The sequence below is a fragment of the Mauremys reevesii genome, linkage group 1, assembly GCF_016161935.1.
Source record: "Mauremys reevesii isolate NIE-2019 linkage group 1, ASM1616193v1, whole genome shotgun sequence".
Taxonomy (NCBI): Eukaryota; Metazoa; Chordata; order Testudines; family Geoemydidae; genus Mauremys; species Mauremys reevesii.
Window position 1 is genome coordinate 74,305,374 of NC_052623.1, and position 27,309 is coordinate 74,332,682.

A 27,309-nucleotide genomic window follows, 5' to 3' on the forward strand; every position below is an offset into this window, starting at 1 on the left:
CTCTGGTGAGCTGAATCTTTCCATAACTATCTGAGCAAGAGCTACCTGAATAATTCAGAATGAGTGAGTTATTTGATGAATTCTACCTCTTTTTCAGTTTGTACATTTTCTGTGATCATAGTGCAGTTTCTAAAATGGATTTGCTATTTGAAATTATTCACTGGATCTTTTTGACAAATTATTCTTGGTGTCCCCTTTATGATTACCAAGAATTATTTTCAGAAATGGTCCAGTGAATAATCATTGTGAATATTTGAAATTTGAAATTCAAGCTGTTTTCATTGATCATAGAGGTCATGATAATGTATTTCTCTGTTCCTGGAAAGGACAGGGGTAACTCTAGAATGTAATTTCTAGGGTGCCTGCTCAGATTTACCAATTCAGAAATTCATCTTATTGTTATTTATTTGTATTATGGCAGCACCTATGAGTCCCAGTCATGGACCAGGACCTCATTGTGCTAGGTGCTGTACAAACACAGAACAAAAAGATTATCCTCATCCCAAATAACTTACTTTCTGTGAATATTACGAAATATTTACATACAATTTACTATTTCATCAAACACATTTTCTAGAATAGACATGGTGAAGAAACGTAACAGGGAAATGGACACAGCCAAAGTGCTTTTTATTTAAAATATGTGCATATTTGAGCAGAAAATCCTTTGCCGTATTAACTCTGCTGTGTGTGAGTAAGATAAATAGAAAAGGCTCTTCTAAAGTAATGTTGCTTTGTCGAGAAAATTTTACCTTAAGGGTAGATTGGCTGGCTCACAAGCCAGAATGTGCAGACCAGAGGGTGTGTGCTTCTTTTTCCAGTTCAGGAATTCACCCATACGAAGTGCTTGTCCTGGATGCTGGTGTTTAGCAATATTGGGATTCAGATACACATTGTGAGGTAGTGGCCACTGATATAAAAGTGCTGTAAATTGAGGTAAGTGATGGGCTTTTGGATGATATCTTGAAACTCATTAAGAATGAGTCTTGGAACAAACAGGACATCTGAGATAATGTAGTAGTTCCCAAGGCATCCAGAGTTAAAATGTCCCTCAGATAAAAACAAAATGAAACAACAACAAATAAAAGTATTGGCAGAAAAGACTAGAAACCTGAGATGTTACTTAGGTTCAACCTCTGATTGAGTGAGAGGGACAGTGGGCAATTCATCTCTGATTTAAGTAATGTAAATGGAGGGGAAAGGTGAATGCAAGAACTTTCTAAAAAAAAGTAAAAATAGATGCTGTATCAGAACTGAGATTTGGCAGGTGAAGTTATACCATTAAAATGTACTACTAGTACTACTGAAAAAAAAAAAAAAAAAAAAAAAATCTATTAAAAAAAAATATGTATAAAACAACTAAAAAAAAAAAAATTTTAATTTTTGGCATTTGAGAAAAGAAAAAACAAAAAAAAAATCTTCAGATATGGATTACTAAACTTTGGCTTCTTAGTCTTCATTTATGTCAGTCAATGAGATCTCTTTGAAAATCAGGCTGCTCATTTGGTGTGGAGATATTAATAGTCCAGCTGGGTGTTGCTAGTCTGGAGAAGATATGAGACTAATTGAAATGCAAAGTCTAATTTTGTTAATGATTTATTTTGTTTTTAATATTTGTGCTTTGTTGTACATACATTCAAAGCCTTGATACATATGTTAAAAAAACCTAAATAAATAAAAAACAAACAGTTACACTCTCACTTCCAGCCAGGACTCACTTTACAGCTTGGAATCCCCAGGTCTTTGATACACAAGCTAAAATTCCCTTTAGAATGGGTCCAGCACCCCAGTTCAGTCTTTGTTCCTCCGGTGTTTCTATGAGTCTTCTTATGTGGGGAGTGAAGAACAAGAGATGATGTCACTCCCTGCCTTATGTAGCTTTAGCCTTTATTTCAAAATTTGGTTCCCAGACTGGTGTGTGGAAAAAATACTGACATCCAAAGATGGAGTCCAGAATTATGTGGACTGGTCACATATCTTTATAGAGTCATAGCAGCCATTACTTACAGGCTGTCTGGGGTGTTCTCGGGAAGGCTAACCAGGTGGCAGATAAACTTCTCCTAAGGCCTATTGTTTTCTCTAATGGCTCAATGCCATAAACAGGCCCTTCCTAACAAACTATCTAGCCTGAAATCATCTTGTCCAGTGGACATTACCCAGGTGTAACTACATTTGAAGTACAGAGACAGTCAGTATTTATAACTTCAGATACAAAAGTGATACATGCATACCAATAGGATAATCATATTCAGCAAATCATAACTTTTCCAATGACACCTCACATGACTTATCTTGTATGAAATGCATCATAATTATGCCATAACGATATAATAATAATATTACTATGATGAATATGGGGTGCAGTATCATAAGCTGTTTATTTGTGAATAACCCCAAGACTAGAATTGTTTGCTCTTCACGGGGATGAGCCTAGGATCAAGGGGAATCCTAAATTTAAGAAAAAAAATGCTGGCTTTGGGAAGGAGGAGTTGGGGCATGACTTGTTAGCCTATGGACGTGACATACAGATTGACAGAAACAAGGGATCATGCTGTAAGCAGGACTGGCTGGCTCTTTCTTTCATTGTGTTAATTCATTTTTCCTAAGTGCTTTGGGGAACGAATAAGTAACGCTTTCTTTTGAAGATACCATTTTTGTCATGCAAATGTATGCTGTCCCCGACTCCCAAAGGTAAACTCTTACAGATTCCAGAAACAGATTGGGCCTGTGTTTTTAGCATGATTCAGACTAGAAATCCAATCTGACAGTGCTTGGAAGGTGAGTTTCCATCCAGAGAAAGGTGCAGAAAGCCCATCTTGTCACTCAAAAAGGACTAAAAGGAGTCTAAGAACAGGTTTCAGAGTAGCAGCCGTGTTAGTCTGTATCTGCAAAAAGAACAGGAGTACTTGTGGTACCTTAGAGACTAACAAATTTATTTCAGCATGAGCTTTCGTGAGCTACATCCGAAGAAGTGAGCTGTAGCTCATGAAAGCTCATGCTGAAATAAATTCTTGGGCATCTAAATGAAGACATAAGGTCTACATTTTCAGGTGCTTAGACTCCTAATCCCATACCTAGCCACCAAGTGAGAAAATTTCAAAAGCACCCAGGAGACTGTGAAACACAAGATTTTCAGTTGGATTCATGTTTGTAAATCCTCGTAAATTAGGTATTTTGGAAAGTACTGTACCTAAGGGTATGTCTACACTACGAAATTAGGTCGAATTTATAGAAGTCAATTCTTTAGAAATGGATTTTATACAGTCAATAGTGTGTGTCCCCACTTAAGACCATTAAGTTGTTGGAGTGCTTCCACACTACCAAGGCTAGTGTCAACTTTTGCAGCACTGCACTGTGGGTAGCTTTCCCACAGTTTCCACTGCCCATTGGAATTCTGGGTTGAGCTCCCAATGCCTGATGGGGCAAAAACATTGTTGTGGGTGGTTCTGGGTAAATGTCATCAGCCCCTCCGTGAAAGCAACGGCAATAAATCATTTCTCATCTTTTTTCCTGGGTTACCCACACAGAAGACATACCACAGCAAGTATGGAGCCCGCTCAGCTCACTGTCACCATACATCTCCTGGATGCTGCTGCCAGACGCGGTACTGCATTGCTACACAGCAGAAGCTCATTGCCTTTTGGCAGCACACAGTGCATTACAACTTGTAGCCGTCGTCATCTCCTGGGTGCTCTTTTAGCCGACCTCAGTGAGGTTGGTCGGGGGCTCTTGGGAAGACGTGTACTCCTGGCTGGCCTTGGTGAGGTCGGTCAGTGGCACCTGGACATAAATGGGAGACGATGATGGCCAGCGGTCATACTGCACCGTCTTCTGGCGAGCAGCCAGGAGACGACAATGGCTAGCAGTTGTACTGTACCATCTGCTGCCAGCCTAAGATGTATAAGAGAGATGGAGTGGATCAAAACAAGAACGAGACCAGATTTGTTTTGTATTCATTTGCTCCCTCCTCCCCCCATTAATAGTGAGGGGAGGGATAGCTCAGTGGTTTGAGCATTGGCCTGCTAAGCCCAGGATTTTGAGCTCAATCCTTGAGGGGGCCATTCTGTGTGACAATCCTGTAAGCCAGCGGTCAGCAACCTCTGGCACAAGCCTTACCAGAGTAAGCACCCTGGCGGGCTGGGCCAGTTTGCTTACCTGCTGCGTCAGCAGGTTTGGCTGACCGCCACTCCCACTGGCCACGGGTCGCCGTCCCAAGCCAATGGGGGAGGCAGGAAGTGGCGTGGGCAAGGGATGTGCTGGCCAAGGCTTCCCCCCATTGGACTGGGACGGCAAACTGCGGCCAGTGGGAGCCGCAATCGGCCAAACCTGCCAATGTGGCAGGTAAACATACTGGCCCGGCCCGCCAGGGTGCTTACCCTGGCGAGCCGCGGGCCAAAGGTTGCCAACCCCTGCTGTAAGCCATGTCGTCAGTCACCCCTCCCTCCTTCAGAGCAACAGCAGACAATTGTTTCACGCCTTTTTTCAGCACAGACGCCATAGTATGGCAAGCATGGAGCCCACTCAGATCACCACCACAATTATGAGCACTGTAAACACCACGCACATTATCCTGCAATATATGCAGAACCAGAACTTGCAAAAGCAAAACCAGGTGAGGAGGCGACGGCAGCGTGGTGACGAGCGTGATGAGGACATGGGCACAAACTTCCCTCCAAGCACGGGTCCCGGCAATGTGGACATCATGGTGTTAATGGGGCAGATTCATGCCGTGGAACGCTGATTCTAGCCCAGGAAACAAGCACAGACTGGAGGGACCGCATAGTGTTGCATGTCTGGGACGATTCCCCTTCTAATCTTCTCTAGCCTCTGGGAAGGAGAAGATAGCGTGAGCGTTGAAACATCTCTGCTAATATTAATATTTGTTTTGGGGTGTGGCTGGATCAAAAGATCAATCTTGTTTTGTGCTAGTCTCTCTTGGTAACAAAAATATTCATCTTCCATTCATGCACTGGAGGCACAAGCCATAACAGTATGAATTAGTATAGAATAATTATTTTATAACCTAATGCTATTGCCTTGGATGAAGCAGTTTCCATACTATTATGATAACCACTTTCACACAAGCAGACTTGAGACTTACCCTTTAAAAAACATGACCCTTATGTCATTGCATTTAGACATTTGTGTGTCATAATGAATAAAGACTTAATAGTGACTACCTTTTTTTCCTCCTTAATTAACAACATCACAAAGTTCAGGATTTATAATGTAGAGAGATTGTTTTTAACCTTTTTAAAAATAGGCTGCACATATTGTGTATGCTATCTTCAATGTCACGTTACAGAATTAAATACTGTTATGTTCATTTCAGTGAATTTACCACTGTCCCATAAATTAATAGATAAAGAATTTATATGGTAAAATAGCATCAACATAATTAAAGCATGGAATTTATAATTTCAGATGACATTTTGATAAATTGAAATTCTAATTACTTTAACTTTTTGGACATAACTGATATTGGGCAGAAACCATGTCTTCCTCGATACAGAAACTACCTCTTTACGTTAGCTCTGCAGAAGAGGGAAGGTTATTATTTGGCAGGTTAGAAGAGGTAGAACAGCATACTTACCTTTCACTAGTTCTTTTTATCAGAGTAAAAATTCAATACCACTGCAAAAAAGTTAAAGTGAGATCAGTATCTGACATAAGCGATAAACATGTCAGTGTAGGTGAAAGAAATTACATTTCTGATCTTGGCTGGATTTCTCCTGACAGATCTACATTATTTGTCAAGACAGCCCGTAATAAGTTTAGCATTGTCCTGGTTCCATTTTTTTCTATTTGCTATTTCATGTCATGTTCAGAATGCCGTTTAGTGTTTAATGAGCAAATATTAGGATTTATAATCCTCTGCCAAAATTTTGTAAGGTCATAAAGAACAAAATCAATAAAAATGGCATATGTAACTTAAATTTATCTATTGCTGAAATAAATTCCTTCATGCTGTCTTAAACGGGTTCTTTTTAAAACCAGTATGCACCAATTTAACACAATGCAATTCTTGCTTTTGGGAATAAAGAGGAGGGTGAGAAGAGTAGAATTCAGCATAATAAGCTTGTTTTAGAAAATGTGGTTCGACATTTTTGCAATGAGAAAAATATATTTTTCCACACACCTATGCCTCATTTTGCTCAATCTTTCAAATCAAAATGATTTTGGGCAAAGTCCAAGGATGGAGCATTTCAGCTCCAAAAGTCAGTTTCAGAAAGTTGTCAGTATATGGAAACTAATAGAGGATGTACAATGGAAACTGTTTTGCAACCTTAGTTTTAGTGCTTGCCGTTTCTTCATTACCTTGTACTATACACATTTTGAGCAGCTTTTTGCTTCAGAAATATCTCTGAAGCAGAAATGAATAACAGCAAAGCTTGTATGTTTACTTTTTTAATTTCGGCAGATTGCCAAATTGCAATCTGGTGTGTAACCAACAAAAGCCATAGAATTCAGACCATCTATATCTCACTGCATTGTGTTTTGTGGTGATACAGAGCCCCAGCAGCAGCTCTTGGAAGCACTTTTCCTGAGGGTATGGCCTGGTCTACACTACGCATTTAAACCAGTTTTAGGAGCATTAAACTGATTTAATGCCACACCCGTCCACACTAAGAGGCCCTTTATATCGCTATAAAGGGCTCTTTAAACTGGTTTCTGTACTCCTCCCCAACGAGAGGAGTAGCGCTAATATCGGTATTGCCATATCAGTTTAGGGTTAGTGTGGCCACAAATAGACGGTATTGGCCTCCGGGCGGTATCCCACACTGCACCACTGACCGCTCTGGACAGCAATCAGATCAGAACTCGGATGCAGTGGCCAGGTAGACAGGAAAAGCCCCGCAAACTTTTGAATATCATTTCCTGTTTGCCCAGCGTGGAGCTCTGATCAGCACGGGTGGCGATGCAGTCCGAAATCAAAATCCAAAAAGAGCTCCAGCGTGAACCGTATGGATGTGATCGCTGTATGGGCAGGCAAATCTGTTCTATCAGAGCTCTGTTACAGAAGACGAAATTCCAAAGCATTTTTAAAAAATCTCCAGACAGCGGCCACAGCAGGGACTCAGAACGCTGCTGCGTGACAAACGTAACGGAAAGCCAAAGAATCAAATGGACGCTCATGGAGGGAGGGAGGGAGGGGGGACTGAGGACTCAAGCTATCCCACAGTTCCTGCAGTCTCTGAAAAGCATTTGCATTCTTGGCTGAGCTCCCACTGGCTGTAGTGTCAAACACATTGTCCGCGGTGGTTCAGGGCATAGCTCGTCAATTTACCCCCCTCACCCACTCCCAGAAGTAAAAGGGAAAAAAATCCTCTCTTGACTCTTTTAAATGACACCCTATGTTTACTGAATGCTGCTGATAGATGCGATGCTGCAGCAGTCAATGGCAGCATCCTTGCCCCCCCCCATGGGTGGCTGATGGTACAATATGGCTGATATCCATCGTCATCATCAGCCTTGTGGCAGATGGTGCAGTACAAAAGGACTGGTATCTGTCCTCATCATCAGCCCGTGAGTGCTCCTGGCTGGCCTCCGGTGAGGTCGGCCAGGGGCACCTGGGTAAAAAACTCCTGATCATTCCCGGTAGATGGTGCAGTACGGCTGGTAACCATCTTCATCATAGCAACAGGGGGCTGAGCTCCATCAGCCCCCGCCCTTCATGTGTAAAGAAAAGATTCTGTTCTGCCTGGACTATCATAGCAGCGGGATGCTGGGCTCCTCTCCCCCACACTGCTTAATGTCCTGTCTGGACTATCATAGCAGCTGGAGGCTGCCTTCCCCTCATATCTCACTAACAAGTCACTGTTTCTTATTCCTGCATTCTTTATTACTTCATCACACAAATGGGGGGACACTGCAATGGTAGCCCAGGAAGGCTGGGGGAGGAGGGAATCAACAGGTGGGGTTGTTGCAGGGGCACTCCCTGTGAATGGCATATAGCTCATCATTTCTGCGGGATCTGACACGGAGCGGTTGTGCTCTCTGGTTCTCTGATACACTGGTTCTCTAGTACACTTGCCCCATATTCTAGGCAGGACTGATTCTATTTTTAGATACCGTAAAGGAGGGATTGACTCGGGGAGTCATTCCCATTTTTGTCTTTTGCTCCCCCAGCCGATCTCAGCCAGGGGCACCTATGACAGAAGCAGATGGTGCAGCACAAAAGGACTGGTAACCATCATCTCATTGCCAATTTACAATGGCATGGTAGATGGTACAGTACGGCTGATAACCATCTCTGCTATCATGCAAAAGCAAATGAATGCTACTGTGTAGCACTGCTGAATCGCCTCTGTCAGCGGCATCTAGTACACATACGGTGACAGTGACAAGAGGCAAAACAGGCTCCATGGTTGCCATGATATGGCGTCTGCCAGGGCAATCCAGGGAAAAAGGGCGCGAAATGATTGTCTGCCGTTGCTTCCCCGGAGGAAGAAATGACTGACGACATTTACCCATAACCACCCCCGACAATGATTTTTGCCCCATCAGGCACTGGGATCTCAACCAGAATTCCAAGGGGCGAGGGAGACTGCAGGAACTATGAGATAGCTACGGAATAGCTACCCACAGTGCAATGCTCCAGAAATTGACGCTAGCCTCGGACCGTGGATGCACACCACCGATTTAATGTGCTTAGTGTGGCCGCGTGCACTCGATTTTATATAATCTGTTTTACTAAACCGGTTTATGTAAATTCGGAATAATCCTGTAGTGTAGACGTACCCTATGTCTCCATTACAAGCTGCACTGCAGCTACATTGCTATAGTACAGACACTTACTAGCGACAGAAGGATTTTCCCCATCACAGTAGAAAATCCACCCCCTCAACAGGTGGTAGCTTGGTTGATGGAAGAATTATTCTACAATGTGGGTTAGGTCAACCTAACTACCTAGCACAGGGAGTGAAATTGTTCACAGCCCTGAGCAATACACTGAAGACAACCTAAGATTTAGGTGTAAACCAGGCCTGAAACACTCATAGTGCCCTCAGAGCTCTATGGAACCCTGATAGTGCTGCAACTTTAGGACAGTCCACCCTTAAAAGGTAGATTGAGAAAGCAATCTCAGAGGTGTGAACACCCTGACAAACATAGCTATGCTGACCTAACCAACAGTGTTAATGGACAAAAGCTTCTGTCAATGTAGATACTATTGTGCCCGGGAGGGGGTGCGGAGTGCAGGAGGGGGCTCAGGGCAGGGGATTGAGGTGCAGGAGGGGTATGGCAGGGGCTCAAGGTAGGTAGTAAGGGGTCTCAGGGAAGGAGGTTGCTGTGCAGGATGTAGTAGTGGGTCGGGGTGCGGGATCCGGCCCGGTACTACTTACCTCGAGCGGCTCCGAGGTGGTAGCAGTGTGCAGTAGGGCTAAGGCAGGCTCTGTGCATGCCCTGACCCCATGCCGCTCCCAAAAGTGGCCAGCATGTCCAGCAATGGCTCCTGGGGGTGGGGTGGGGCAGGCGGGTCCACCGCATGCTGCCCTCACCTACAGGTACCACCCTTGAACCTCCCATTGGCCATGCTTCCCTGTTACTGGCCAATGGGACCTGTTGGTGGTGGTGCCTACAGGCGAGGACTGTGCATAAAGCCCTCCTCCTTCCCTCCCCCAGGGGACACAGGAACATGGTGCTGGCTGCGTCCAGGAGCAGCACGGGGCCAGGGCAGGCAGGGACCCTGCCTTAGCCCTGCTGTGCCATGGGGCTGGCAATCCTGCAGGCCAGATTGAAAGCCTTGATGGGCTGGATCTGGCCCACGGGCTGTAGTTTGCCCTCCCCTGCTCTAGGAGAAGGGGCGATGTGAAGTCTTCTGAGACGAAGGCCCCACTTTGACACTCCCTCACAGATGCAACAGTGAGAGATTTGAAAAGTAAGATGAGTCTGAGGAGCAGGCTAGGGAGGATTTATCCCACATTATTGGTTATTGGGTAGGAACCCTGTAACCACACACTGGACCTGGTTAAATATCCAGTACATTTGTTGCAGGGGTGAATATAGCACCCATCCCAAGTGATAAGTTAATTAAGTTGTGGCCTGCCACTTGAATCCAACCCTGTGTAGGTCTTCATTCTCTTGTGTATCCCTATCAACATGTCCTTGCGCTGACGGGAGTATGAGCACTGCTGTGTTGCTTTGCTTCCTCTACATACAAGTATCAGAGGGGTAGCTGTGTTAGTCTGGTTCTGTAAAAGCAGCAAAGAATCCTGTGGCACCTTATAGACTAACAGACGTTTTGCAGCATGAGCTTTCGTGGGTGAAAACCCACTTCTACAGATGCAAGTGGTGGCTTGCATCTCTACATACAGATTCCCAGTCTCCCACCCTCTTGAAAACCTGTACAGCACTGGACATAATAGAGTGCATAATATTTTTATTTCACCAAGTGTTGTGAAACAGATGGCATAAAACTCAGCAGCAGGAGAAGCTAAGGATGGAAGGCCACCATTAGCCTGGAAATAACTCTCTTTAGTTAGTATAAGTTAGAACCTTAAAATTTTAATGTAAGTTTCATATTTAATTATGTAAAACCTTTATGGAGTGTGTGGATTTCTTCTCTGTTTCAGGGAACACATATCATCTTTATTTGATAATGTTTGTAGTCAAGCCTTGGTGAAATGCTTGCAATACAGATCTGGACACTTTTTCTCATATTCATAATTGATTTTCTGCTTCTGTATCAAGTATCATCAGACCTCTTCCATTGGTAGCAAGTCTCTTTTTTGAGGTTAAAAGCATAAGACAATGCATAAAGTCAAGTGAAAAAGAGAACACATTTTGATATTACAGTATTATTTTCTACAACATGCAATTTCATAGGTGAAAGTAAATGAGTTAAAATGATGCCTTTGATATAACCTGAAAGAAGCTTTCATAGTCATATAATTAACTGTAGATGTACTTTTGATTTCTCATTCCTCAGTCATCCTTTCCTCTATCTTCACTGTTCTTCTGGAGTAAATATATCTAGTACTACTACACTTTAGTTAGAGAACACACACACACACACAAGCTATTATACACACAAAAAAGTTGTTCTATGAATTAACAATAAGATCCTTTCAGATGATGAAACAACTAGTGTTTGGGGGAGGGGAAATTTTTTTTTTCCTTTCTCCACCTCTTTTTTTCAAGTAGTCTTTTCCAACTTTTAAGGCAGATAGTGCCAAATGATAAAGGTGGAGTTGCCATAGCAAAAAACAGCCCTTGTCGGCAGATTGACTTTACAAGTTGAACATCACATAATTTATTATGGATAACTCATTATGTGAATGAAGCAAACTCCTAGGTGCAATTCTTGGAGATGAATTGTTTGTCCACACAGCAGTCATGGGAATGCAGATGGATACCATCAATAAATCACAGGTGTAAAACAACTCATGACAAATGGAAATCAACCACAGAATTAAATACATGGCATCTCAATCATCAGTGGATTTTTGTTTGACTGTTTATTAAAAGACTTTAGGCTGTGCCAATTTATTGTGCCAATGATTAGTAGCTCAGGTTTAAAGTAAACAATAACAAATGAAACAGTCTTAGAAAGTAAATTTGGGTGATATACTCCCCTTCATGCTGAAAACTACATGGAAGGGAGTATAGGCCTCCTGAGATACACTGGTCTTGAAAGCTTCTAGTCCATTACTTTGTACCCTCAGGGCTGGTGGTATGCAATGCAAGAGGTGCTATGCAAAGTGGCAGAGGCTCAAATCTATGGGAATACATAGGCAAGACCCTATGAATCTCCAGCTACAGGAAGTATCCCACTTTTCTGTCTCCTTCACTCATGTGAAGAAAAGATCTCCTTCTTGGAGGGAGACAGGCAGCTATTAGATGGTGATATTAGCTGCCCTGAACTTCTGCACAGTCCACCCTTCCCATCTGAGATTAGGGCCTTTCTGTTCCCCTCTATGCTGCATAACCAGAGTGGAGCATCTGGCTCCATTCGAAAGCATCTGTGTTTAAATGAAATTTATTGCCCTTTCATTTTCCCTGACAGTCAATTATATTTTACATTACAGTTTGTCTTTTTTCATGATTGCAATGATGATGATTCGAATCAATAATAAATACTACACTCTCGGTTTTATTACACTGCTTATACTACACCAAGCTCTCATAGGAGTCTTACTGTTGACGCCTCTTTTTCCCTAGATTTCTAGAAAATATTGCCTGCCTAATGAACAAGCTTCCAATGAACTCTCACAGGAGATGCATGCACATATGGGATGGAATTCAACCCATCAGTACAAAAGCCCCTTAATACCCCTGCCCCCATCCTGGAACACACACACCTTTCTTGTTTTTCATTCTGTTGGTCAGCACATGATTCTGCATGAGAAATATTAGAGGGAAAACATGTTTTTTGCATAAATTTGCTCTCCTTTACCTCTGTCTATTGTACATGTGTATTTCATGTTATGACTCTTTTCTATTGGCTGTTAAAAATGATAGGTTGTTTAGAATAGTGAAAAGGAATTTCTATAGACACCCCCAACTAAGCGTTAAAAGAGGAACAGCCTATTGTGATTTTGGAGTCTGTCACAGAGACTTAGCGGTGAGACAGCTTGTAAAGAAAACAGGGGCCCCAGTTCAGACAGCAAAATAATTTGCATTTATTAGCCCTCTCTGTCTTGTGGGGAAAGGATGAATTGTGACTATCTGCATCACAGTTTCTCTCCTTCTCCAAGGAGGGAAGTAAATTACCTCTCTCTTTTGGGATTGCAACTTACACCCTACTCATGCACCCAGACTGCTACTCATCATCATCAGATGATGAGGCAGGCAGGGCAAATGCTCTTCCCTCTCTCTAACCACTTGATATATGAAAGAATATCAGGTAGCCAGAGTAATAAACTTGACTGAGCAGTTGGGCCCATTACTCAGCTGTTTAGCCAAACAATGGCTAGGGACACTCTCTAGACCAAGGGTCGGCAACTTCTGGCATGCGGCTTGCCAGGGTAAGAACCCTGCCGGGCCAGGTCAGTTTGTTTACCTGCCGCACTGGCAGGTTCGGCCAATTGCAGCTCCCACTGGCCACAGTTCGCTGTCCCAGGCCAATGGGGGCTGTGGGAAGCAGCGCGGGCTGAGGGATGTGCTGCCTGTGGCAGGTAAACAAACTGGGTCGGCCCGCCAGGCTTACCCTGGCGAGCCGCGTGCCAGAGGTTGCCAACCCCTGTACTAGATCCATGTGTTCTGATGACTCAATGAAATATGTTTGACTATTTTGGAATGTTTATTAAGCTCTTAAATTGTACAAGGTACACATATCACCCCAGCAGTGTCAATAGAAATTATGTGCATAATAGAATCATAGAAGATTAGGGTTGGTAGAGATCTCAAGAGGTCATGTAGTCCAACCCCCTGCTCAAAGCCGGACCAACACCAACTAAATCATCTCCATCAGGGCTTTTTCAAGTCAGGCCTTAAAAATCCCTAAGGATGGAGATTCCACCACCTCCATAGGTAACCCATTCCAGTGCTTCACTGCCCTCCTAGTGAAATAGTGTTTCCTAATATCCAACCTAGACCTCCCCCACTACAACTTGAGACCATTGCTCCTTGTTCTGTCATCTGCCATCACTGAGAACAGCTGAGCTCCATCCTCTTTGGAACACCCCGTCGGGTAGTTGAAGACTCCTTTTAACCCCCACCTCACTCTTCTCTTCTGCAGACAAAACAAGCCCAGTTCCCTCAGCCTCTCATCGTAAGTCATGTGCCCCAATCCCCTGGTAATTTCCGTAGCCCTCCACTGGACTCTATCCAATTTGTTCACATCCTTTCTGGGAGGGAAGGAGGAGGAACTGGATGCAATATTCCAGATGTAGCCTCACCAGTGCCGAATAGAGGGGAATAATCACTTCCGTCAATCTGCTGGCAATGCTCCTACTAATGCGGCCCAGTATGTCGTTAGCCTTCTTGGCAACAAGGGTACACTGCTGACTTATATCCAGCTTCTCGTCCACTTTAATCCCCAGGTCCTTTTCTGCAGAACTGCTACTTAGCCAGTCGGTCCCCAGCCTGTAGCAGTGCATGGGATTCTTCCTTCCTAAGTGCAGGATTCTGCACTTGTCCTTGCTGAACCGCATCAGATTTCTTTTGGCCCAATCCTCCAATTTGTCTTGGTCACTCTGGACCCTATCCCTACCCTCCAGCATATCTACCTCTCCTCCCAGCTTAGTGTCATACACAAATTTGCTGAGGGTGCAATCTATTAGTTATTGTTCAAATCATTAATAAAGATGTTCAACAAAACCAGCCCCAGGACCGACCCCTTGGGCACTTCGCTTTATACCGGCTGCCAACTAGACATTGAGTCATTGATCACTACCCGTTGAGCCCAACAATTTAGCAAGATTTCTATCCACCTTATAGATGGGGGAATGGCAAACCACCACCAAGCTGCAGGCAGCCAGGCCTGCAGACGGTCAATGTAAACACTGTCTCGCAGCCCGCCAGCAGATTACCCTGATGGGCCGCATGCAGCCCACGGGCCGCAGGTTGCCCACCACTGCTTTAAAGGGAATTTCCAACCACAGAAACATGAGTCCAATGACAAGACCACCATGGCAATGAATTGATGTATATGATAATAAGCTGAGATCATTGATATGCTAACGTATAGGAGAAGGACACTTCAACATTAGTGAGGAAATACAAATAAGGAAAAAAGGGGAAAAACCCACTGAATATGCATCAGACATAGTGGCAGCAGTATAACATATTATGAAAGTTGCATCACAGCCTATGGGCAATAGGAGAGAGAGAGAGAGATGAATCCCTTAGGAGGTGCCAGAATGATGACCACTGGTGATGTGGGGGAAGGTGATGAGGAAGACAATGGCTAACATTTCAGGTTGTTTTGCAAGGGGTGGTGTGAATATATAGATGTGCAGATGTACATTCTGTAGTATCTCTATCTACCTTACTGAGTTGGCATGTTTCTCACCATGCTAAATGTATTAATAAACCATTTGTAAATATAGGAGAGATCCTATAGCGTAAGTCTTGCATCTGTGCACATCGGGGTTCTCAACTATAATTTGAATAATAGTGGGCCTGATCTTGGGACAAGAATCTGTCAATCCTCAAAGTGATAATTGGGAAATCTTAGGTAATCAATATAATTAATACATAATCTATAGATCATCCCTCCAAGCATATCCTTTGTAAGGGAAAAGGCCAGAACATCCACAGAACCACTGATGTTTGAGGCCCAACTCTCCTCTTTACCCTGACTCAGTTTACTCTCCTAATCCCACTGCGTAATTTCATAATGGAAGCTGCCACAAAAATTGTGCTTTCTGTGTTTCCACCAGAACTGTGGTGTTAATTATTCCTAATTTACCCTAATTGTGAGTTCAACTATAAAGAGTGAGGGGAAGTTTGTAAAATGTCACAACAACCTCTAACAACAGATGCTGATGGGAAAAGGTACAAAAGGGAGACAAAAAGGCCTGCTGATATAATTTATGGACTGTGTTAAGATCATGACTTGTAAACAAGAGAAGTGTGGGAGCAGAAATCAATGAACCAAAATTGGTGTGTCAAAGATTAGGCCTCATTGGTGATCAAAATAATGAAGTGATTGACTTTTCCACCCACCACTCCCTTTGGGAATCCTTAAAAAAAATATCTTTGGGGAGAAAATCCGATATGGATGCTGACTGGCTGACTGAAAATGGGGGAAGGAGCAAGCTTTCCATTATGGATGCTACCCCCTCTGTCTCCTGGATCCTTGGAACTACTGCAACACCATCAGACCTTCTTCGTGCTAATCTTGAGATATGTTCTGACCAGACCAGGCCAGAGAGAGGAACCCAGATTACATCTCCAATGGCTTTTGTTAAATCTCAAAGCTTACCTGGGATGCAGAGTCTTGGTGCGTCCTTTTCCTTCCCCACATTATTTCTTCCCTTTCCTGCTCCTTTTGCCTTCTGTCTAATAAGGATCTGGCTCAGCTGGCTAAGACTGTATGTTTTGCAATACTACTGTAAGTCGGTGTCCAGAAAGGCAGATACAAGCAATGCCCAAAACAGTGGAGTGGCTGATAAAACCATGTACTGTGGTTGTATTTTTCCAGCAGTAAGATTGCAAGTGCGAGTCAACGCTAGGAACAAAATTTGCATTTTGAAGCTTTGCTATTCTTTTCTCTTCCTTTTTTTATGTGTTTGTCTTATTTTGTCTTCTAGGAAATGGGATTAGACTCGAACAACAGCAGCAGTAACAACAGGTCCAGCCTATTTCAACGTACTTCTTCCTTTTCCCACAAAATGGACAGTTATTAACATCGAAGAGACTGTTAAACTGGGTGTGGGGAGGAGCTTCTAAAAACTCTCTCCACTAAATGGAAAGGGAGCACAAAATGCCATTAAAATGTAACCCTTGTTTAATACTTTATTTTCAAATGCTTTAACTATTTTTTTCTTCTTCTTCTGTATATTTAATAACAAGTTTAAAATAATTTTAATGGTGTTTGGTATGACACTCAGCAGGACAAGTTTCCTATATACCAAACCCTGAACCTTACTTAATCTTGTTTAAAGTTGGATAGTGACTGTGTCATGTTGTCACCTTTGCCTCTGTGCCCATTTATTGATATAACAGAACTGCAGCATTTCCCCTGCCAGAGAGCACTCCATACTCATGGAGGAGTAGGCAGAACTTACCCCTAATGGTCAAATCGTACAGTATTATGCAGTTCTTACTCAGGAGAGATACCTGTTCCAGTCTGTGGAACTCTAGCCAGAATGAGGACTGCAAAATTTGGCCCTAAAAGAAGAGCAGACCACTTTGACACTACTATATTGGCACCACTTTAAATTAAGTGGGACCCATTAAGCTGTAAATGTTCTAATGAGAACAAAACTACATTATACATTTTATGTAATTACATGGATAGATTAACTTTACTCCTGTTACATAAATGAACCATGTAATTATACTTCCCGGTCTCACATTTCAGGATAAATTAAGAATAAACGTGTAATTGTGTATGTGCCTAACTAAATTCTTACAGACACTGAATGGCCTCACACATGCACGGACCCAGAGGCATTGACATATATAAGTGTGTGTGTGCATGCTAAGCTCGTAAAATATCATGGATGACAGTTTACATTCCCTAGTTTATACCACACCTTGCAGAGCTCTTGCTATCACTAATGGCAGGTTTACACTACTGTTTAAGTCGATCTAACTTCCATCACTCAGGGTGTGAAAAAGCTCCCCCCAAAGTGACTCAAATTTCACACTGTCCACACTAGCACTATGTCCACGGGAGACACTCTCCCACCGACATAGCTTATGCTTCTCACCAAGGTGGAGTAATTATGCCAATGGGAGAGTGCTTGGATATTAGGAAAAACTCTTTCACTAGGAGGGTGGTGAAGTACTGGAATGGGTTACCTAGGGAGGTGGTGGAATCTCCATCCTTAGAGGTTTTTAAGGCCCTGCTTGACAAAGCCCTGGCTGGGATGATCTAGTTGGGGTTGGTCCTGCTTTGAGCAGCGAATTGGACTAGATGACCTCCTGAGGTCTCTTCCAACCCTAATCTTCTATGATTCTATGTTTTTCTGTTCTTCACAAAGAACTGAGGAGGAGGAACCCATGTCCCCCAGTATCCTACTAGTTAGAGCACTAGTTAGGACATAGAAGACCCAGGTTTAAATCCACCCTCTGGATAAGAGGAGCAGGGACTTGAATCCAGGTCTTCTTTGTCCCAGGGGAAGGTCCTAACCATCACTGCATAGAGTCATTCTTACACTTTTTGGCCCTATGAATATTTAAGTATTTCATACAAAGTGGGACTGCTTCAGCAGGAGAGATTGAGAGAGCTTCTCCCACAATACCGCATAGCCCAGCAGTTAGGGTATTTCCCTGGGAGTTAGGTGACCTGGATTCAAGTGCTTGCTCCTCTCAAACAGAGCTGGGATTTGAAGCTGGGATACTGGTTGGCTATACTAGTTTCTCCTCCTTGGGCTATGTTTTGTGCAGGGCCCAATCTCTTAGGCATGCCGTAAGCACACCTACCGACTCAGGTGATAGGAATGGGAATACCTAATCTGAGATCACCAATGGGGTTTAGGAGCTAGATGATGGGAATCAGGTTTTAGGCAGCTATGCTCATGCTCAATGGCAGATTTTTAGGTGCCTAGGGTATAGGGTGACCAGACAGTAAATGTGAAAAATGGGGACAGGGGTGGAGGGGTAATAGGAGCCTATATAAGAAAAAGACCCCAAAATCAGGACTGTCTCTATAAAATTGGGACATCTGGTCACCCTACTAGGGTATTTTACCAGCGGAAACTTAGGGCTCCTAGGGAATTTAGGAGCCTATGCTGATAGATGGCAACTGAGTGCAAGTTTTGAGGCCCTAATTTTTGTATTTAGTTACCTAGAGTGGCAGTTAGGCACCTAAATCAATTTGTAGATCAAGTGCTCAGGTCCTTCCTTCACCAAAATGAAATAAATAATTACCAGTGAAGGGACAAGCACATTGTTGCTACAGTAACTCCTCACTTATCATCTTCCCGCTTAACATTGTTTCAAAGTTACGTCGCTGCTCCATTAGGGAACATATTCATTTAAATTGTACAATGCTCCCTTATAACGTCGATTGGCTGACTTTACAAGGGAGCATTGCACAAGTTCCTCTTCTCCGCCTCCTCTCCCTCTCTTCCTCCCTCTCTCTCAGTGCTTCCCCCACCGCCAAACAGCTGTTTGGTGGCACTTAGGACTTCCTGGGAGGGAGTGAGTGAGTGGGGAAGCTGCCCCTCCCGGCAGGCAGGGCAACCCAAAATGCAGGGGCTTTAGGAGCTGCAGGGCCCTGGACTAAGGAGTCACCAGGGCCCTGGCCTGCAGCTCTAAAGCTCCTTTTGGAATGTGGCCCTGCAAGCATGGGCCGGAGGACTCAGGAGGAACAGAGGCAGCCGCACAGCCAGAGAGAAGCGGCGCTTTCATCTTCAAAGCCGGCCGGAGAGAAGCGGCCCTTTGAAGGGGAAAGCGCCGCTTCTCTCTAGCCATTGGCTGTGCAGATGCCCCTGCTCCTCTTGAGTCCTCCAGCCCATCTCGCAGGGCCACATTCCAAAAGGGGCTTTAGATCTGCAGGCCAGGGCCCCAGGGCCCCCTTAGAACAGGGATCTGCAGCCCCTAAAGCCCCTGCATTCCAGGTGGCCCTGCCTGCCATGGGCAGGGTGGGCACAGCTCCCAGAATCATGGCTCCGAGAATTGCAGCCATGGGGGCGGTGCCGCGCTGCGCAGAGCCACCTGCACACCCCTGCAAACAGGAGCTGCCCCAGGTAAGTGCTCTGCACTTCCTGCCTGCCCTAGCCCTGAGCCTGCTCCCGCATCCCCACCCTGAGCACCCTAACTCCCTCCCAGACTCCGCACCCCCACCCTGAGCACCCTCACTCACTCCAACTCCCTCCCAGACCCTGCACCCCCAGCTCTGAGCCCCAGGGGTAAGCCAGCAGCACTTCCCCACCACAGTACAGTACTGTACAGTATAAAATGCCTTTTGTCTGCTCCCAAAAATTTTCCTTGGAACCTAACCCCCCACATTTACATTAAATCTTATCTGAAAATTGAATTCCATTAACAGTGCTTCACTTAAAGTTGCATTTTTTAGGAACATATCTACAACGTTAAGTGAGGAGTTACTGTACTAAGTTACATATAGGTAAAATTGCAAAGGAATGTATTCAAGAGAGGGGTTGAGGCTGGTACTGAAAGTTGGTAGTTTGTGCAGTACTTATCTGCTGTTTATACTCTTCTGCTGTCAGCCAGTAGTTTATGCATCCATGCCTCTTTCATCCACAGAAAGAATCTATGCATAGATTATAAAACAAATATACACAACTGGAGCTCCAGATAATTAACAATTATCTGGATCGAGTCCTTGAGGTGTTTTTGTGTGTGTGTGTGTGCCAGTTAAACTCTTTCCCATGTGGGAATTGCTTTGGACTAGGATATCATCTTTTAAATCACTAGTCTAATTTATTGTTAGTGATCCCTAAAATTGTTTTGGAACTCTGGGATTTTCTCTATGGGCACTGCTCTGTTTCTTCACAGAGTTGACAATTCAGACCAACAAAATGAAACCTATTTTCTTCTGACTGGTCTTCCAATTTCTACAATATCTCACCCTCAATCAGTGCGGAATGACTAATTCTGGAGTTATTCTAGACATCATCACTATATTATACCTGTACTGTACACTTCACTGAGTTCCAATCAAATACAGAATCGCATTTAAGATCCTCTTTATAATATGTCATGCTTACTTTGGTTGAAATTTGGCTTTTATTTCAAATAATATAACTATTGTCTATTCCCAAAATCTGTCTGAAATCTCACAGCTAAAAGGGGAGAATTTTACCAGATCTTTTATGTGATGTCACTGATATAGACAAACATCTATAAATTATTAATCTTAGCCTCCTGGTGTACTTTGTTATTAATGGTTGTAGTATCATTAAATATATACCATCCATAGAGTTGTATGTACCTTAAGAAAAGGAGCTGGTCTTTTGCCAGTTGAAATTTTGCATTGGGTTTACCATGTGCAACAAAAATGTACAAACCCTTAAAACTATCCAAGGACATAATATATAACCCACAAGTTAAGTGGCTGGATGAAGAATGCAGAAGTTCTTTCTATTCAAGTTTTTGCCCACGGGGAAGCTTCTGAGTTACTACAGAGAATTCTTTTCCAGGTATCTGCCTGGTGTGTCTTACACATGTGCTCAGGGTCTAACTGATCACCATATTTGGGCTCAGGAAGGAATTTTCCCTTGAGTCAGATCGGCAGAGACCCTATGGGGGTTGCCTTCCTCTGCAACATGTGGCACCAGGTTTACACTAATATGAATGGTGAATTCTCTGTAACTTGAAGTATTTAAATCATGATATGAGGACTTCAGTAACTGAGCCAGAGGTTATGGGTCTATTACAGATAGGGGTAGGTGAGAGTCTATGGCCTACGATGTGCAGGAGGTCAGACTAGATGATCAAAATGTTCCTTTCTAGCCTTAAAGTCTATGAGTATAAACTGAGAAGGAAATTAGTTTAATTAATTTGCTTTATTCAAGGTATTTTGAAATTCTACTATCAACACAGGCCTTGTGTTGTTCAGGAGTTTTTTTGAGTATGTTTATGGATTTTAGTGCTAATGGCAACAAATGTCTGCAAACATTTATTTACATTCCAGTTGGTTTGATTCAATGATGGTTTTTATTCAGTATTTTTTTATCATTCTTGTCAGTGTTTCTGTTGACATGAACATATTAGAAATAGCTATTCTTTATACCAATACATGTATTTGCATGAACAAAAGTATTGTCTATATATTATTCACGATTTGACATTTTGCCATTTCTTAAACTGCTATTTAAAAGTTTCTGTCACACAAACAAAAATCAGAAACAATACCATGTGACCTAAAAGACCAACAATACCAAGAATAACAAATAGTCAAAGATAAGGCTTTTAAAAGTTCAGACCATCTATTTTAGGGGGTCATTATGAATTTAGGAGTCGAACTTGGATAGCCATTTTTGAAAATCTTGGCAAAAGTAATCAGTTCTCAAATAACCCATAGTTTGAAAATTGTTCATATAAATCATTTTTCAGATACAGAACATTTAGATAAATCAGGATAAATTCAAAAGAGGTTCAAAAACAGAATAAAGAGCTAATTAATTAAGAATTTATTCACAAAATTGTACTTAACAAGTAGCAATTTGTTCACAATTACTAATATAGCCATGGCTTTCCTTGAGTTGGGGATTTAAGTAAGTGCCTGGAGTTCAATATTTATGTGTGAACTAACAAAGCCTGAAGACAGCTAATGAAAATTATTTGCAACTATTGTGCAAGACAATGGTCATGATAAAGGAACTAAACAGAAAGAAATGAGTTATCACCTATCTGCACTGCATAGTATCTGCTTTGCTGGTAAATCTAATAAATTAAAAGCTTTAAGAACTTCATTTTAAGAGCCCACTGATTAGAACCCATCCTGTTGTAAAGATTTCAAGGATCAGAATAGACTGTAGTTTTATCATGCTGTTGTTTTTTTAATGGGTTTGTTGACCATCTGCAGTAAAGAAGAAACATTTGGGGTTTTGGAATAATAGACTAAGGGAAATTTTGAACTTCTGCATTGGAAATGTTACTTTCAAATTTGAATGTACAGTGCAAATATATATATTTTTCTTGTGCCTTACTTTGTATTATGGTCCAAATTCAAGGGAGTCACTCAAACATAATTTTATATTTTACATTAAAAGGAAATATTTACAAGTAGACAGAAATACCTGCATGGTCACAATGCATGGAGACCCATGTAACAAGTTGGTCACCTTTGTTGTCCTTATGTAATTTTTATTGGGGCAAACTAAGAACCATGTATATATGTGTACTTATATTTATTTCAGGTATCACTGCATACTTCATCTTCAGCCTCATTCTGCAACCATTATCTATGTGAGTTACTTCTGATTTACACTAGGGTAAGTGAGTTCAGAATCAACTCCAATGTCCAAAGGCCAATTCAAGTGCAAATAACGTTATTTGTGCCCATAAGTAACAGTGGTATAGTTGGGTACTCCAAATTAGTTTTGCTCACTAGATCTCATACTAAAAGAAAAAATGTTTTCTGGAAAGTTGTAGTAAAATTATATATATATATATATATATATATATATATATATATATATATATATATATATATATATATATATATATATATAAATAAATAAATAAATAAATAAATATATAATCTTTCATGAAAAACTTTTGAGATATGAAATTTTTTGAATAGCTCTTGATATTCCCAAATAGAGATGCTCTACATTTGATGGATATTGTAAGGGAGGTACAAGTTTTGTTTTGGAAATATTGACACATGGTTGTTCTGAAACTAAATTTGATCCCTGATACTGGCAGTTGTTTGGTGAAAATGACATTCTTCAGTTTCTATGCTGCTATTGCCTTGGGAGTCAGTCAGCCTAGTTAACTAGTTAGCCTGAGAGTCTAGAAGCCCCAGGGGTCTTGGCCTTGTGTCAGTCTTTATGGCTTTGTGGAAACACATCCGAGGACCTACAGGCTTCCAGTTACATGGTGGTAAGTCTGGAAACATTAAGAGACCTCAGGATTTCCAGACTCTCTGCTATGGAGATGAACGCCTAGACTCTGAGACCATTCATTAGATCCAGGTCTCCTAGGGCTTCCAGACTGCCTGACATGGAGCTGGGAGTCAAGCCCCAGCTACAGTTGTGGCGCCCAGAATTCCCAGGCTTCCTGCCAGCAGCCTTGCAACCTGAAAGTCCTAAAAGCTCAAGCTTGGTCTTCCAAGGCTTTCAGGACTGCCAGACTCTCAGCTCTACCAGAGGAAGCCTGGAAGTCCTGAGAGATCCCTGGGCTTCCAAGCTTCTGACTCCACAGCACGAAGCCAGGAAACCCTGGAAGCATCATGCCTCTTATCCCAGTAAAGTTCACATGATGGGCTGCCCCAGATCCACAGACTATAGAAAACTGGCGTCCCCAGCATCAGGGCAGTCCACATCATGGGCTCTCCAGCAGCCAACCTGGATTGCTGGAAAGTTTGTAACAAAAATCTGCCTGCCAGCTAGGGTTCCATCAGAATCTTTTGAGGCAGAGTTCTGCTGGAACCCTGCCTGTCGTTCAGCAAAATTTTATCAAACCCAGCTTTCTTTCATGACAAATTTCTGGTTTGGTGAACTGGCATTTTCCAATTCAACTCTGTTCAGTTCCTGCTCTTCAACCCCTCATCTGAAGGAAAATGATATCAGTGAAAAAAGCTAAATCTACTAAAATCTCCTAAAACTGTAAAAGCAAAGTGACTTTTGTGTCCCATGTCTACATAACAATTCTTCCCTTTTCTCATTTAAAGTGTCCATCACTGTACAATTTAAGCTCCAGTTTTGATACACCTATTAAAGTTCAACTGTTGCCCCATTTTATGTGGAGGAAGTACTTATTAAGTGCATTTCCAAGAGGATTTATAGAGCTCTCTAGTTTTAGAGCTCTCCAGAGTTATCTGAAACAATTAGTAAGAAAAACAAGTGTAATATTTAGTAGATATGAGGCTCCAGTAATCAGGAGTCCAGGAAAGATGTTGCTATGACAGCTATGTGTGGAGGACAGTAATGCATAGTCAAGCACCAAACAGACTCTGTACTCCCTTTAAATAATAAATATTAGATTTTTTAAATCAATATGATCTTTGCAGCACTTGATAAGTGAAGTTTATTTTTAAAAGTATTGTGTGCCACCATTATAGATAAATTATAAGCTTTCTCTTCCTACACTTCAGTGCTAACAAGGGTGTGGGGGGTTTTGTTTTTGTTTTTGTGTTTTTGGTGTGCACAAATAACCAATGGCATGTCATCAATTTATCTTGTTACAAAAATAAAGAACTGTTTCTATGGAGACAAATTGTCTTGTAAATGTATTCAAATTTCTGGAGTAGAACATGGTATTCACAGTAGAATGGAAATTAGTGTATGTAGATAAATTCACCATTGAAGGTGATATTTTAATATTTTAGCTATCCAAGTGCACATGATAATGAAGTAAGGTATTTAAGCTTCACACAGCTTTATTCAATTTTCTCAGTATATAGTAAACAGAAAATATCAATGTTAAACTGTTTATCAGTCATTACTTCCAAGGAACATCTAGATTTTTCATGTGAGTGGAGAGTAGAAAACCTTCCCTTTGAGTCAGTGTTGAGCTAATGACTCAATATAGCATGGTGGAGTACTGTGCTGGTGTAGAGTGCTGTCTATCAGACAATATGTAAAATTGGGTTCCCAGCTAAATTCCAGCTCAATCAATTCTACTGTATATACATAAGCCCCCTTGGGGCAAGGACAGTCTTTTTTGTTGTTTGTACATCCTCTAGCACAATGAGATCTAGGTCCATGACATTGGCACTATGCAAATAATAAAAATAATAACAATAAATCCCTCACTCACTCTTCTTTTTAATTAGGAAAAGCTAGCACAGTATGTCTCCGAAGTACTTGCACTTCAGTGTAGGTGAGGTGATGTCTGTTCTACATAATCTATACCTAACACAAAGGGATTCTGTGCAGTTGTATTAGTTAATATTTGTACAGTGTTTGAGACACTCAGATGAAAGGCTCTGTAAAAGAGCCAAGTATTAATTCTCTTTGGAGAATTCATTTATATAACCATGTTTCTGAACAATTCACTCCAATATGGTGCAGCACAATCTGATATTTATGAAATGCCAAATTTCAGTAGAAGGCTTGTCAATTATCAACAGAACTATATTATTTACCATCGTGTGAATTTTAACAGATCAAAATGTCTTTTTTTGTTAAAACTAAAAAAACCCAAAACTTAAATTCTTCTTATAATCCCATTGATGGGTCATGCCCTTGATATTATGTTAATATAGTTATTTGGATTTATTTTCTTCATGTATATAATACTTTAGTGGGTATGGGACATTTGCAATCCCATGCTACTAACAGGAAATGAGATAAATAGTGCAACTGGCATCCCAAATGCTCCTTTGAAGATTCATACAATGTAAACACATGGAACACTGCACACCTGTCAATGATATGGTATTATCCACATAGATCTCAATGAACTACTTTCTCATGTGTGCAAGTGGGAGTTGCAGGCTGAATTGCTTTCTTGCCCATTGTGTGGAATCATTTTTTCTTTAAAATGCTGCCAATACTAGTGTGGTGTTTCTCCATTGCAGCATTACTTGCTTCCAGAGCTGGACATGTAGTAGGAAAAAGGATTCACAAATATTTTTGCAAAATCCAATTCATGTCAGAACATATTCTTTGTTTTGCTTTCCCACAAATATTTGTATAACCATTTTTAATTCACACAAATCTGGGGGGAAGCATTGTTTTGTGAGAATATGGATATCTGTGTGTGAACACCTGTATTTGTCCTGGAAATGGTCATCCTAGTAAAGAGTGTTTTCAATTCATTTACTCTCTCAGACAGAAATAACAGCAACATCAGCAGAAGCAATGAGGAAGACAGGAGAACAAGAATGAGGGATACTCAAACAGCAGAAGGATCCCTACACATGACCCAACCTCAGGTCTCTATAGTGTAATCAGATATTCTGCCACGCACAGGACCTAATAATATATGGGGGGGACAGGACACAATGGAGAATGGGGCAAGTGCCCAGGCTCCCCCTCAGCTCCTGATTGGGCCAAATTTGAATGGCATTGCAACCATGTGAGCCACATCACAACACAACTCACTCAAGATTGGCCCATTGTGATGGAAGGGAGGCTGAGAAAAATGTGAATGGTGTTTTAATCTCATGTGACACTTCGGCAGCCCTTCCAGAGTCCATGGGCAGTGGGCTCCTCCAAACTCTGGGGAGAAGTAGAGCAAGGGACAGTGGGAACCCTCTCCCACCAGTCATCAAGTGGTGTGAGTACTGGATCCAGGCTTTAGTGTTTTCTGGGGAAGAGAAGAAGCAAGAGGAGAGGATGGGGCCTGAGGCTCCCAGTACTACCTACCTCCTGGTGTGGATAATGCTCTTCAGTCTGACCACCTCTCTGAGTAAGAGCTCGGTGGTGGGTGTGGGAAAACAAGACTGTGGGGCTGCATTCAGAAGGGAAAGCTTGGAGCTGGATGCTGGGCAATGTGGCGGGAAGAGTGCAGCAGTAAGGGAGTTTGTGTGGAGCTGGGTGCAGAGGCAGCAAGAGATAGCTCAGGACTCGGTATGGGGGGAAGTGGCAGGGGAAGAGCTTGTGGCTGGGTGCAGGGCATCAGAGGGATAGCTCCAAGCCTTCTCTTTAGAATATTTTGGGTTACTGGCAGCAAGGGTGAACAGTGTGGTATTCCCCTTATTAAAACATGTGCAATCTGTATTAAAAATTTATATTATTTGTATATCTATATTATATATAAAACAGCAGAAAGAGCCCAACGTAAACTTCATCAGGCCACAGTCCTTTCCCTGATCAGTGCAAGCCAGAGACCCACCTTCCAAAATGGAGTCTAATTTTTGGTCTCCATAGCCACCCCCACCACATTCATATAACAATACGAGCTGCCCCAGTGGTGGGTGTTGCCCAGGGACCATTGATTGGGAGTGTCATGGCCAACCAGTTCAGCTGGCTGCCTCTAATTCTGAACACTTATTTTTTTAATGTGAATAGTTAATTCACCACAAAAAATATTTTTTGGTCAAATGAAACTGTTTGTGAAATTGAGTCAAATTCAATACACAGTTTTGTATGAATAAAAATGTTGGCTTTT

General features: G+C 42.2%; 1 long non-coding RNA gene across 1 annotated transcript; it reads left to right on the forward strand.

The window, feature by feature from the left end:
* LOC120395648 lies at window positions 1-27,102 on the forward strand. Its single transcript, XR_005592728.1, has 5 exons — window positions 1-63; window positions 822-936; window positions 16,200-16,385; window positions 22,446-22,520; window positions 26,028-27,102. It is a non-coding gene; the product is annotated as an uncharacterized LOC120395648 (long non-coding RNA).
* The last annotated feature ends 207 nt before the right edge of the window (window positions 27,103-27,309 follow it).